Genomic DNA, 13,861 nt, shown 5'->3' on the forward strand with positions numbered 1-13,861 from the left:
GACATTGCCCATACTGAGAAGGTCCTTGTGGGCTCTAATCCATCAGTTCTTCATACTGAGACAGATCAGTACATTTTGAAGCTTTAGAGAAGTCAGTGACTCCCTATTGTTCTTAGGATAAAGTCCAAAGTCCCTATTTCAGCTTTACAGATTCTTCATGATCTTTGAGATCCTTTCTCAGGAATCTTCCCTTCCCCAACCCCTTCTTGTTCTTCAGGTATGACCACTTAGTGTCACACCTGTAGGAAGGATGCCTCACCTTCTTATGGACAAGTCAAGAGCTCCCAGCACTGGACACTTGTCTCTTCTCACAGCACTCATCACTCTTTATTCCTTAGCTGTTCTTTCTTTCCTACTAGACTCAACTCTGGGAGGACAGAGGCCTGGCCCATCTTGCTGGTCAGTGAATCTCCATTGCTGCTATGGTGCTTGGCACATGATGGGCACTGAGTAAACGTTTTTCATGTTCATGAATGAAGTGCTTATGATATATCCAGATGCAGGTATCTGGTAGCTATTTGAAGCTCAGGAGAAAGACTTAGGCTTTTTGGGAGAATTAAATAATAAAAGTTAAAGTTGAAACCATAGGAGTGGGTAAGACCATCCAGGAGAGGGTGGAGGCTGAGAGGGGAACATTACACCAACACTTAAGAGTCAAGCAGAAGAAAAAAACCAGTGAGAGAGAACGGGGAGAGCTGTTCTCTCTCAAGAGAATATGGAACCCAAAGAGACAAGACTCAGGGAGATGACAAAGGTCAAGGAGGGTGGGAAGTGAAAAGAATATGCTGGGGTGTTTCATCCAGCACACTGGAGACCTGTGCCAGGGAGTTCCAAGGTAATAAAGCTGAAATGCATGAGCTAAAGATTGGAGGCACATGAGGAAATGAAGTGTCTAGTTTGAGCACAGGGACATCCTTTGAGGAACTTGAGAAACACGCACATTCAAAAGAGAGTTTTGATTTTGGGGTAAGAAGGAGTTAAGTTTTCATCGAAATGTTTCTGAGAATTTCCTCTATGCCAGACACTGCTAGGCTGAGCATCTTTTTGGTTTGTGGGAAAGATCCAAGGGAATGTGAAGACAGAATCACTGGAAGGACATGATTTATGGAGCTCAATTCCAGATGACATGGCATATGGCTTTGGAAGAGGAGACCACTTCTTTTGAAGATCGAGGAAAATAGAGGGTGGATATTGAATCCTTGCCTTCTGCTTCCATATTCGGTGAACTTTTTGGCCTAACTCATTTCCCTCCTTCCATTTTTGGAAGGCAGATGAATGTGGCTTCCCCATTCACCCATAAATCTTGGGAGAGGGTGAAGAAAAGAAGGTGGGGAGTTAAATTCCTCAAGTGTCACCTCCTCAGCCTTGACCACCATGTGTATACAACTCTCATTTTCATTTCTGCCTCAGTCTGCTCCCTCCTACTACTTATATACTCCTACCTTCAAGTCAAGAAAATCTTTCCCAGGTTTAATTTTCCATTTTCTGTCTGGTGGGAGTTTGAGGGTTTGGCAACAGCCCTTTGAAATGACCTAAGCAGGAGGGAACCCAGGGAGATTCTGGATTTAGGACACTGAAAGTTTTATCAGACTTCTGCCAGTAGAGGGAGCCCTAGGGTTGGAAGAGAAAGCTCAGACGGCAGGGGTTTAAAACCAGAGATGAAGTCTTCATTTCTGATCATATTTTCAGTAGTTTTGCAGGAATTATGGGTTAAAAGAGGATGAAGGAGGGTGGAAAGGAGAAAGACAGACTCAATGCACTGACATATGCCCAGAAACAGGTACACACACAAAATATGCATCACCTGACTCTCGGGCCCCTCCCTACATACTCACAATTTCTGCTCTAGTCAGGTAATTCCCAAACCTTGCTCAATCATCTGGGGAAGAAAGGGCAGATCTCAGACCCCACCAAGGCCTGTCCAGTCAGACTCATCAAGGGTGAGAGCAGAAGTCTGCATTTTCACAAAGCTTCTGGCGAAGATTCTTGGTTCAGCTCTGATCAGGCTCCTGGGCCTTGTGCTAGGCTTATCTGTGCACTTCCTTGTAAAATCCAGTTTTAGCAAGAACTCTGCTAAGTCAGTTAGTAAGAACTGCCTCCTCCCCAACACACACACACACACACACACACACACACACACACACACACATACACCATCCTCAATATCTGTTCAACTTCAATATCTGATCCGTTTCTTCATCCTCTACCATTCCCCAGGGATGTCTGATCACCCTGGCCAGTCTTTGGAAAGAATCCTGTTAGATCAGAATCTTCCCTTCTCCCTTACTCTTGATATTTTCTTTTGGTAATTTTCCGTCCACCAGTCCCCATCTTGCAATTTGGCTATACATTCTCCTTTGTGCATGCTGTATTGAAACTGAGTGCAATTCTGTACTGAGGTCCCTCTTGTCCTATTGCAACAGTCCTATGTAAAATCCATTTTTACTATTTTAACCACCTTCTGAGTTCTGATTTTCTTGGACACTCTCCAGATGACTCTGAAGTAACCTGTGGATAGACTGGAGAAGTTCTGCATTAGGCAATTAGGTAAATACTTCAACCAGAGCTTTCTTGAGATGCAGGGGCTATAGGTACCAATACCTCCGCTTCGCAGACAGAATGGGATGCCTTGGAGACTACTCTGTAGTGACTGAGACATTTCCTTTTTTTAAAAAAAAAACTAATTTTTATATTTATCAATATGATGCATGAGGAGGGCTTAAAAAGTCACATGGTACCAAAAGTCTTATAAGGAATAACAGAAAATTTTGTTCTTTCTGTCCCCATGCCCTAGTCCCACTCAGAGGGCAATCTCTTTAAAATCTTAATTCCTGTTCCACCATCACCTCCATTTTTTTAAAAACCATAATCTTTTGGTTTTTGCAATTTTAGAAGTTATTTGTTAACTTCCTACTGAGTTATATTGTAACTTTCTTTTCTTCTTTTTAATGTTTTTACAACACACACACACACACACACACACACACACACACCCTTTTCTAGGTTCCTAATGCTATAAGATCACAATTTTAATGAAATGGCTGATCAGTTCTCATGTTTTCATGACTCACTCTTTACCCCTGAGTGAGGTAGTGCACTTGGATTGCAACCCTTTTCTTCTAGTCTTTGTTTTCCCTTGGAAGTTAATAATCATCTCATTTTTGTTTGTTTGCTCTCTTAGTTGTTCTTGTTATCCAAACCCTCCAACAGGAGCTATAAACTCAAATAAATAGATCGCATTAACTGGATAATCCATCATTTCTCTTCAAAACAAAACAAAACAAAACAAAACAAAACAACTTAATTGGAGACATCCCACTTGGAACCTCTTCCTGCTCTTCCTCTTCTTCCCACCTGGACTAGGAGCTTTAAAGGTCATGTATATGGACCATCCCTTTGCTACCTGGAGGCTCCCATTTTTCTTTCTTGGGCTACTTCCTCATGAATGGTAGGGAATCTCTGTTGAGACTTTGAATGGAGAAGTGGTATTTCACATTTTTAACATCTTTACGCAGGCACTAATCCACCAGACCCTGGCAGACACCAGTGTGGTCTTTCCAATCAGCCCTGTCTGCTTGTCCTTACTTTACCTTCCCTTGATTGTTTTTTTTTTTTTTTTTTTTTTTTTTTGGCTGAGTGAGGATTTCTAGATTGGAGATTATTTTCTCCCCAAATTGGAAGATATTGCTCTATTGCCTCTCAGAGTTAGCTTCCAGGGTTGACACTAAGAAGCCCGGTTGCTGTTTTGTATTCCTGATCCTTAGTTTGTGAACTGTTTTTCTCTCTCTACAACTTTTCAGATCCTTTAATTGCTGGGGTTCTAACCTTTCCAATAATGTGCTTTGATGAAGGTTTTTTTTTTTTTTTCTCTCTTTTCTTGGTTCATTGTGTTGGGCATCCACAGGGTCCATTCCATATGGAAATTTAAATATTTATGGAAATTTTTGGAGAAATTATTTGCTGGTTAATGAATTCCCTTCCCTTTTCTCAGTGTGCTCCTTTTAGATTCTTACTAGAAGACGTCAGAACTCCTGGGTTGATCTCTTAAGTTTCTTATCTTTTTCTGTCTTATTTATTTATTTTTTTCCTTTTTGTCCTACTTTCAGGGAGATTTCCATAATCGTATCTTCCATGGCTTCATTATAATTTTAAAGTTTCCAGTTGTATTTTTATTTTGAAGAGCATTTTCTTGCTCTCTCTACTCAGGGGGGAAAAAGGCTTCTTGATCTTATTTCACAGATGTGTTGTCTTCCCTTCTCTCTAGGGGGAATCGATGCTGCTGTTGCTGTTTTAATGGTTTCTTCTGCTTTCTGGATGGCCTCTGTTGGGGTCTTCAATATCAGCAGATTTCATCCCATACCTGATGTTCCTTGCAGTGCATTCCCTGGCTGCTGGAAGCTTTGCAAGTAAGTACAGGGTCTGTCAGTTGCTGGCTACTGTGGAATAATCCAGAAGGTACCTGGCAATTTCACTGGGAGACCCCCCCTACCCCATTCATCAGTGTTGGTCATATTTTTCTCTTTGGTTGGGTTCCTTCTACAGGAATGACTCCTTAATTCTTCTGCCTACTGTGGGCTGTGGTAGGGTGGGTAGAAAGGGGTATAAGGCAGGCTGTTCTTGTTCTGGGAGCTGAGCCAGAAAAAGGGGTTGGGAATCTCATCTTTCAGGATGGAAGCTTTCTCTAATCCCACTGTTTCTAGCTCCCTGCCTAACCCCACCCTTGGTTGTGCCTGGTGTCTCTTTGGTTTCTCCAGAAAATAAACTTTCTTTCTCCAGGTGGAGCAGGTATGGAAGGCAAGTGTCTTCTACTTTTACTCTCATCTCTCTCTGTTTGCTGAGATTCCTGATCCCTGAGACCCTTTCTGGGCTCCTGGCTTCTTGTCAACTTCCTATGGTGAGCACTTGGGCTTCAGCAGGCTCAGATTTGCTAAGTCACTGATCATTTAGGCATTAGCTTTCCATCTTCAAAAACGGTGTTGACACTTCTCAACTGCTGCTGTCTCCCTGTTCCTGTGTTCTCGTTCTCTTTGTCCTTATAGTACATAGCATGAAAACTCTTCTACTGTGATCTGTGTATATTGTAAGGAAGTAGAAACTAATACGTTTGTTCAGGGAGCCACGTTTAACCCCAAAGAGGCTTTTTTGAGTGGCCTGTCAGGCTTGAAAGCAGGGGACTTTTATATTAGTGACATCTTCTATTTCCCCCACCCCCCATTCCCTGCCGCCCCAGTTATCCATGAGGCAAGGGCATAGAAATGAGATTTTATTAAATGATTTTAAAAGAAGAAAGAGGGGTATTTCATTTGTTCATCCATCCATTCTTAAAATAAAGCGTTTGTTAAGCACTAACGTATGCCTGAAAATGTGCTAGGTGCCCGGAAACATAAAGGCTGAGTGATACGTGGCATCTTCCTTCAAGGAGATTGTAGTCAAGTGGAAGGAAAGTAGGCAAGGGAATCAGAGCTTACAGTGGCATGGTAATGTACTATATTGAGAGTGCACATAGAGTGCCACAGAGCACAAAGAGTGGGACATTCAGAGAGCCCACGTGGCAGGAAAGACTTCTGGGAGAAGGTGACCTTGGAACTGAATTTCGAAGACTCAGTGTGACTTTTGGAAATAAAGCTGAGTGAAAGGCATTCCAAATGGAACTGTATGTATTTAGGTGAGGAGTCTAGAAACAGCATGACATGTTGGAGTAACCTCAAGTCAGTTGAAATGGCCAGAGCGAGGGCTCATGCTGGGGAAGGGACTAAGTTTGTTAGTAGTCACTTGGCTATAAATCCATGTTAGGCCAGAGTGGGACCCTGGGCCTACAATAAGACATCTGGAAATAATAGTATCTTATTACCTCTGTGAATGTGAGCAAGCTTAAAACAAACTTTTATAATACAATTTGCAATACGAGGATAATACAAAGATTATAGAAAGAAATGCGATATGTAAAATACTGAATCAGTAATAAGAATAGAAAATATTCTAGTTTTCTCATGACAAACCTACCTTAAGTCTGTCTCCTACTCTCTTGTCTCCTAACAATAATGAAACAGATTCTAGAAAAACTTAACTATTAAGAAAATCTTTTCCTTTTGTCTGTTTCTGCCAGGCAAGGATCACTTGAGCATCTTTGAACTAAACATCTTATTCTATCAGCAGCGGCAGTGTTTCTGAGCTGTTGGGCATTCTGGGTACCTTCCTATAAAGTTAGGGTGATTTCTTGAAGACCCCTGGGTCAGGAGAACAGGTTCTAGCCTCCCCGCTGCCATTGACATATGTACGACCTAGAGTAAAGTCCTTCCCCTGTCTTGGCTTCAAATCCCTCACCTGGCAAACAAGAGGAATTAAATTAGATTACCTTCAAGATTTGTTCCAGCTCAGAAATTGGATTCAGGGAGCTTTTAGTTGTACTGAAATGAGTATTAAGACAGAGCTAGGGTTTGGGGATTTTATTTTTATATCATACTAAATAGGGGAAGGCAATTCCTTTAAAATCTTGGCAAGCAAGCAGAAGTGAGATTGTGCCATCTCTCTTTACCTCTCCCACCCTCCTTTCAGCTTCCGACTCTAATTAGCTTAGGCAAAGCCCAAAGAAAAATACGGACACTAAAAAAACCCACTTTAAATGTATCCCTCTGATATTGTTAAGTTCTGTGGGGAAAGTTGGGGGAACAGGACTCTTAAAAGCCAACTGTTGTGAAAACACATCATCACCATCTATAGATGTTTTCTGAAGCATGAGTCTAGCTATTTTAATCTCTCCGAGTGATTGGATCAGTAAACCGCAACCCTCTGGATGATTCTGCCTATTGACGACAAGAGGGTTTGGGTAAGTGGTAAGGGAGGGGAATGGCATTTCCTTTTCCTGTCAGGGTTTCTCTAACTCCCTGACCTGAAAGAAGTGCCTTGGAATTCTCTCTGAACAGTCCCTTTTAAGGCTAGAAGGTCAGTGTCCTGAGCAGACAGGCTGGACGGGGATTACGGTATAGGTGGGCAGCACATGAAGCATTTTGATGGACAAATTTAGGCCTCTCTTGGTCCATTGAATGAGACTTCTTGAGATAAAATAAACCTTTCTCAAAGCTCTAGCTCTAAACATTAACAATATTAAATCAGCCAATGATTGAATGCAACATGCGGATATCAGTACTTTTAATAATTTCCAAGCTAAAGCATAGGGTTTTTGTCTGTCATTGGTTTAATGCCGATTGAAAAAAAATGCTTATGACTTGGAATTTTTGTGTAATTCCAAAGGAACATGCAGACATTTTGTTACACCATCTTTGCAACTTTTTATTCCAACTTAACTTTCTGTCCCAAAATGATCAGAATGCTCTCGGTGCCAGTAACAGACGTCTGGTTCCATCTGCATCTTATCATATCTTCCCTCCTACACATTTGAAAGCTCATCGGGCATTTCTTCTTCTTCTTTTTTTTTTTTGACCAGCATTTGACACTGAAATTTCTTTTCTTTTCAACCCAGCCCTCCCGTCCATTTCAATGAGTTCATTATTTCAACAGCATTTTTTTTTTTTTTTTTTGTTGAGGTCCTACTATGGACTAGGCCCTGACACAAATGGTGATACTATTACATATAATCTGATTTTTAAAAAGTCTTACCTTGAGGTTTCAAATAAGTTTGACTTCTTCTTATTGATCTCCTTTTCTCTTTTGCTTCTCTTCTCTCTCTCTCTCCCTCCTCCTCTGCCTTTCCTTCTGTTTCATCTCTCTCTTCCTTTGTGGTTTCCCACTCTTTGGGGAGGGGCAGGATTTCCTGCTCAGAAGTTGGTTGGTTTCTGGGAGGAGTCAGAAGACCTGATTCGGGACTGAAACCAGCTGGTCTGCCACCTGATACAAGAAGGTGAAACCCAGGCCAAGAAGAAGGCCCTTATGCTAGGACGGAGCTGGCAGTCAGGAGGTGCCTGCAGGGGGAGCCCCAAAGGGAAGCCAGAGTGCGCCTGTCCTGGGCATTGGGCATCAGGGCTCCCCAAAGGACAGAGGACCCCCCAAGCACCTCTGAATGGGAATACTTGGAAGTGGTCCTGGTTGCCCTGGAGACTTACCCATTACTATTGTTAACTCTAAATGTGGGGAAGCATAGTAGGCAGAGCCCATGTCCCACCCTTAGCAGGTGCTCACTCTCAGATTCCTGGCTTTGCCTTAGAGGAAGTTACTGAACAAGAACTGGATCTGGGCAGATTTTCCTACCAGGAGAGACTCTTGCAATCTGGTGTATTCTATGAGGCCTGTATGTTCAAATTCCTCTAAATTGTAAACTCCTTGGGAATTGCTTAGGAGGTTTTCTATTATGGTGATCGCAACAGCAGCAGGGTGGAGTGGATGATAGAGGGGAGACACGAGTCTGCAATGGAACCCATAAGGGGCAGATACTCCATAAGTACAGACAATAATTCCACTCAGATCCACATCAATTAATGATGGAAGATCACATCTCAATTCAGAGGTTTGAATTCTTCTGAATTAAGAAATGGATTACCGTACATACACATATATACATATATATAAAATACAATATATAATGCAATATATTTTGCATGTAACATACATACATATATATTATATATATATATAATTTACTTCCTTTCTTTATTTATTCCCTTATTCAACAAATATTTTACGAGTACCTCAATTTTTAAAATAAGTAATCATAGAAAGTATTGCATACTGTCTATAATTGTAGGTGCTATATTCTTATATAACTGGAATTGCAGTAGGTTTGTTTACACTAGCATCACTACAAACCTATAAGGTGGTAGGGGAACCCTAAGCAATAGAAATAGGGATAAAGTAGTAAGCTATGCTAGATAGAGTTTAATCCACATGGTTAAATACTGGGACCTCTAAGATTCAGAGTTAGGACTTTAGAAGAAGGACTAGAAAATAATTTTAGTCTGGTTGGGTGTTTTGGGTGTTTATGTCTCCTTTGGAGAAGCACCACTGGACAGATTTTGGATGGTGATCTTCTGTTTCTTAGCCACCATGGGATATTGGGTCTTTCAAGGAATCTTCTGCTTGCAATATCTATAAGTATTTCTACCAGTATGTTCCCAATTCTCAGAGCTTAGGAAACTTTTTGGTCTTATTTTTATTTTTGTTGTTTTTTTTTTCTAGAGAACCAAAAATTATATCAATTTCTAGCTTCGTTACTTTCTAAAGCTCTTTGAAAATGTCTAACTACATGATGGATATTTTCTATGTTGCCAGGTTCCCATTTCAATTCATTTTTTTCTCATTAATTCATGTTTGGACCAATTAAAGGAAAATAGAGGGGGAAAAAAAGGCAAATCTTTTCCTTTACTTCAGATGTTGGGTCTATTTCAGAATACTCTTTGAAAGTTTTCTGAAGTCTCTTTTCATTTCTATATAGTTTTATTATTTTTAATCTTTGTCCAATGTACCTGTCTTGATTTATTTTCTGTTGCTAAACCAGAATCCCTGAGACTGGGTAATTCATAAGGAAAAAAAAAAAAAATAGAAAGAAAGCTTATTCAGCTCATGGTTATGGAGGCTGGGAAGTCCGAGAGCATAATGCCTGCATCTCCTTGGCTTCTGGTGAGAGCTGTGTGCTGCTTCAACTCATGGAGGGTAGAAAGTGGAGGGGCAAGCAGGCAGGTGTGAAAAAGGCAAAGGAGGAGGGGCAGCTCTGCTCTAACAACCCACTCTGGTGCTAAATAATCCTGTCCTGAGAGAATTTCATTAATCCTTCTTAATGGCCTAATTGCCTCTTAAAGGTCCCGCCTCTTTCCATCACCATAATGGCAATCAAGTTTCAACATGCGTTTTGGAAGGGAAAAGTCACATTCAAGCTATAGTAGTTTCTTTAGAAGAAAGATTTTGAAATTGCTTTTTATACTGTATTTTCAGTTTTTTTCCTTTTTCTTTAAAGACATTTGTTCTTCCTTTTATACAACTGGGCTTTTTGTTTCTTTGTTTGAGACAGGGTCTCACTGGGTTGCCCAGGCTGGTCTCAAACTCCCGAACTCAAGCTATCTTCCTGTCTCAGCTTCCTCGTAGCTGGTTCTACAGGCATACACCACTGCACCTGGCTTATGACTGAGTTAGTAAATTCATTCTTTCTTTATTTCATCTCCTTCCTTTCTATCTCCCACCTTTTTTCTTTTTTATTATTATGATTAATTTTTTTTGTGGGGTGGGGATTGAGCCCAGGGCCTTGTACATGCTAAACATGTGCCTGCCACTGAGCTATGCCCCTAACCTAAATTTTTTTCTTTCTTACTCTGTTGCTTTTAAACATTTTTTTTTTCGTAGTGGAGGGAAAAACAATGGAACCAGTTGATAGGGATCTGTAGTTTAGAACAATAAGTACAGTCATGTGTCACTTAGCTGCAGGGATACATTCTGAGCAATGCATGCTTAGGTGATTTTATCATTGTGTGAACAGCAGAGAGAGTTCTTGCGCAGACCTAGGGGTCTAGGTCAATCACTCTCCTGATGCTGTGGTAAATGAGATATATGAGGCTGCTGCTGGTGTAACATGGAATACTATTTTATAGTCAATTTTTAAAATAAGTAATCATAGAAAGTATTGCATACTGTCTATAATTGTATGTGCTATATTCTTATATAACTGGAATTGCAGTAGGTTTGTTTACACTAGCATCACTACAAACCTATAAGGTGGTAGGGGAACCCTAAGCAATAGAAATTTTTTAACTCTTATAATCTTATGGAGCTACCACCATTGTATATGTGGTCCATTATTGACTGAAATGTCATTATAGAGCACATAACTATATCTAATAAAATCCTGCACTGTGTCTGGGCCTGGTAGCACATGCCTGTAACCCCAGTGACTCGAGAGACTGAAACAGGAGGATTGAAAATTCAAAGCCAACTCCAGCAATTTAGTAAGACCCTGCCTCAAAATTGAAAAATAAGAAGGGCTGGGAATGAGTTTTATTTCCTAATGACTCTGGCATACCTCTAAATTAATTTATTAATTTATTGATTTTGGTGTGACAAAAGTTCTACATGATGGCCATTGCTCTTTTGACTCAAAATTTTGCCCTTTACTGAAGTAAGTGCAAGAGTTAGGACCCCAGTACATTTTTATATGAGAAACAGTTCTTTGGGAGTAGGCTACAGTTCTGACATTGAAGAAATTAAGAACAATAAGAGAGGCCACTGAATAGAGTGTGTGCCTATGAATGGTATCTTGGGTTCCCTTTCTAAGCAAAAAGGCCATTCACTCAATGACTTTCCAATCCTTGACCCTGGAATATAGACTAAAGGTGACCTTTCACACATTCACAAGACAAAGAGTGCTCTCATGAAAGTTTTGTAGGAGACTCACAGCTGTTCATCAATTGCCTTTTCCTGAATCAGGCGCTAGTCTTTTGAATCTCCATGGTTACCCTGGAGGACAAGTTTGTGTTTCACTGGCAACTTATTGGGTCTATATTTCCATCCATTCCCTCTAGAATGCTCCATTATTTAAAAAAAAAATTTTTTTTAGTTGGCAATGGACCTTTATTTTATTTATTTATATATGGTGCTGAGAATTGAACCCAGTGCCTTGCATGTGCTAGGCAAGTGCTCTGTCATTGAGCCCCTCCATTATTCATAGATAAGAAATAAGAACAAAACAGAAACACACCAAACCAGATTTTATGATAGCTGGGCATGGTGGTACATACTTATAATTCCAGTGACTCAGGAGGCTGAGGCAGGAGGATTGTAAGTTCAAAGCCAGCCTCAGCAATTTAGCCAGGACCTAAGCAGTGCAGTGAGACCCTATCTCTAAATAAAATATAAAAAAGGACTGGGGATGTGGCTCAGTGGTTAAGCACCCCTTGGCTCCATCCCCAGTACCAGACAAACATGATGATACAGACAAACAAAGGAAAATCAAAGTGAGCAGCAGGGGAATGAGCAATTTAGTAGTAAAAACAATTAATCAGATGGTATGACTCCAAAGCAAAAGGTTTAATGAACTTTCACAAACTATCTATTAAATGCATCTCAGAATGTCCATAAATTCACAAAGAATCATACTTGAGCTAGCTTATGATATACTTCCTACATAGAATGTCAAGTAATCTTATACAAAGACCTGGGTCTAATTACTGAGTAATTACAAAGGTCTGGGTATAATTGTTTACCAGAAAGTGCACCCATAAACTAAAATTTTCTAAATTTTTTTTAATGAAAAATGGGAGCAAATGATCTTATACAAAGATTTGCTTGGTTACAAATTACAAAAACAATAACAACTTGAATGAGACTGGTCAGGGCTCAGATTATTGTTGAGATCTACTTACCTGGGAATAGATGTAAAGACAAATAGAATTTGGGCAGAGGAAGTTCAGTCAGTTACCTGTTGATCCACGGGTCCCCTGGAATACTGCCAAGCAGTGGTCTTTAAAACAATCACAGTAGATCCTCTGGAATTGTCAAAGAATGATGAAATCACCCCTTAGTGCCTGAGATAAAATGTAAAAGGCGAATTTATAGCTTATTATAGTATGGTGAGTTTTGCTGCTCAATCTCTCTGAATAGGGCAGACTGCTGATCTTGTACAGCATAGGGATTTTGGAGAGCATGAAGATCAGAGATTGGTATATTTTCCTAGATGTAAGTAGATTGACATCATCCGCAAAAGCATGACTGTTGGTTTCTTGGCATAGTGAGATATATTTCATGGTGTGAGTTCATTTTTGATTGGTTAGCACTCATGAATGATTGCCCATATCTTGGCTTGTAAAAGCTTGTTAACAAGTGGGTTGTTATTGATTAAGCCAAAGGGTTTTAAACTGGTTCTGTTACCATGACTAAAGAACAACCAAATTTTTCCTAAGAACGTGGGAATTTTTAAATATTCTCAAAATTGATACCTACTATTCGTTTTCATTAGGGTATAGTGTGAGATAGTATCTGATCTAGTATGAGATTGTGTATTTCCTTTTTTTTTTTTTTTGAGATAAGTTCTGGCTAAGTTGCTTAGTTTCTTGCTAAATTGCTGAGGTTGGCCTTGAACTTTTGATCCTTCTGCTCAGCCTTCTAAGTTGCTGGAATTCCCAGTGTGCACCACCATGTGCAGCATAATTATATATTTATTATATGAGTAGGTCAGAGTTTTGTGGTGTTTTATAAAGGACAAGATAACTAATAGGTGTTTCACTATGCTCAAGGTTGAGAACTTTGTTTTCAACCATTATGTTAAGGTATTTTATGCAAAAGCGTTAGTCAGATGAACTTAATGCTTGTTTAGTCAGATGAACTTAAAACAATGTTAAAATATGATAATCATTTTAGTAATAATGATATTATTGACTGTCTACTATCTGTTAGGTACTGTTTTAAGGACTTAACATGTAGTATCTCATTTAATCTGCAAAATTATCCTTTGAAGAAGGTAGGTAGGAAAGAATATAAATAAGGCAGAGTTTAAGTGAAAATTTCAAGGTTTTAAGAGATAGCAAATAGGGGAGTCAGAAGTCAAACCCAAGCAAATCCAGGGGTTGACTTAACTTCTTTGTTTTCCAATCTGACAGATTGCAACATGTAACAAACCACCCACTATTTCTTTTATCTGTACATTCTACTTCTACTAAGAAGGAATTCATTTGTTGTAGCAGCCCAATTACAAGCTCTTGTTAGCTTTAATTGAGCTTATAAGCACTGAAAATTTCTGGGTTTAACATATGATCTGCTGCTAAAATAAGCCTTTCTAATTCTGTGGTCATGCAATTGACTTTCTTGGACCTAATTCTATACCATATCTTCTTCCCTGTTCAGTTTCAGTTGGTTCACATCCATGCATGGTTCCAGCCTGCTATTTTGAATCCCGACTGCTCTCCTAGCGCTGTGTCACTAACAGAAC

General features: G+C 39.8%; 2 protein-coding genes across 5 annotated transcripts in view; one reads left to right on the forward strand and one right to left on the reverse strand.

Annotated features, from left to right (window-relative positions):
• Positions 1-7,744, reverse strand: part of Hsd11b1 (hydroxysteroid 11-beta dehydrogenase 1) — a 55,111-nt gene extending 47,367 nt beyond the window's left edge. Inside the window, exon 1 of the mRNA XM_047521133.1 lies at positions 7,618-7,744. The gene's annotated coding sequence lies outside the window, so the exon portion shown is untranslated. The remainder of the gene's footprint in view (positions 1-7,617) is intronic.
• The window catches only part of C12H1orf74 (chromosome 12 C1orf74 homolog), a 123,611-nt gene that overhangs the window by 95,502 nt on the left and 14,248 nt on the right, over positions 1-13,861 (forward strand). For all 4 annotated transcript variants that reach the window (XR_007104415.1, XR_007104413.1, XR_007104414.1 and 1 more), the window contains exon 4: positions 4,265-4,406. The gene's annotated coding sequence lies outside the window, so the exon portion shown is untranslated. The remainder of the gene's footprint in view (positions 1-4,264; positions 4,407-13,861) is intronic.

This window comes from Sciurus carolinensis, chromosome 12, assembly GCF_902686445.1.
Source record: "Sciurus carolinensis chromosome 12, mSciCar1.2, whole genome shotgun sequence".
NCBI lineage: Eukaryota > Metazoa > Chordata > Mammalia > Rodentia > Sciuridae > Sciurus > Sciurus carolinensis.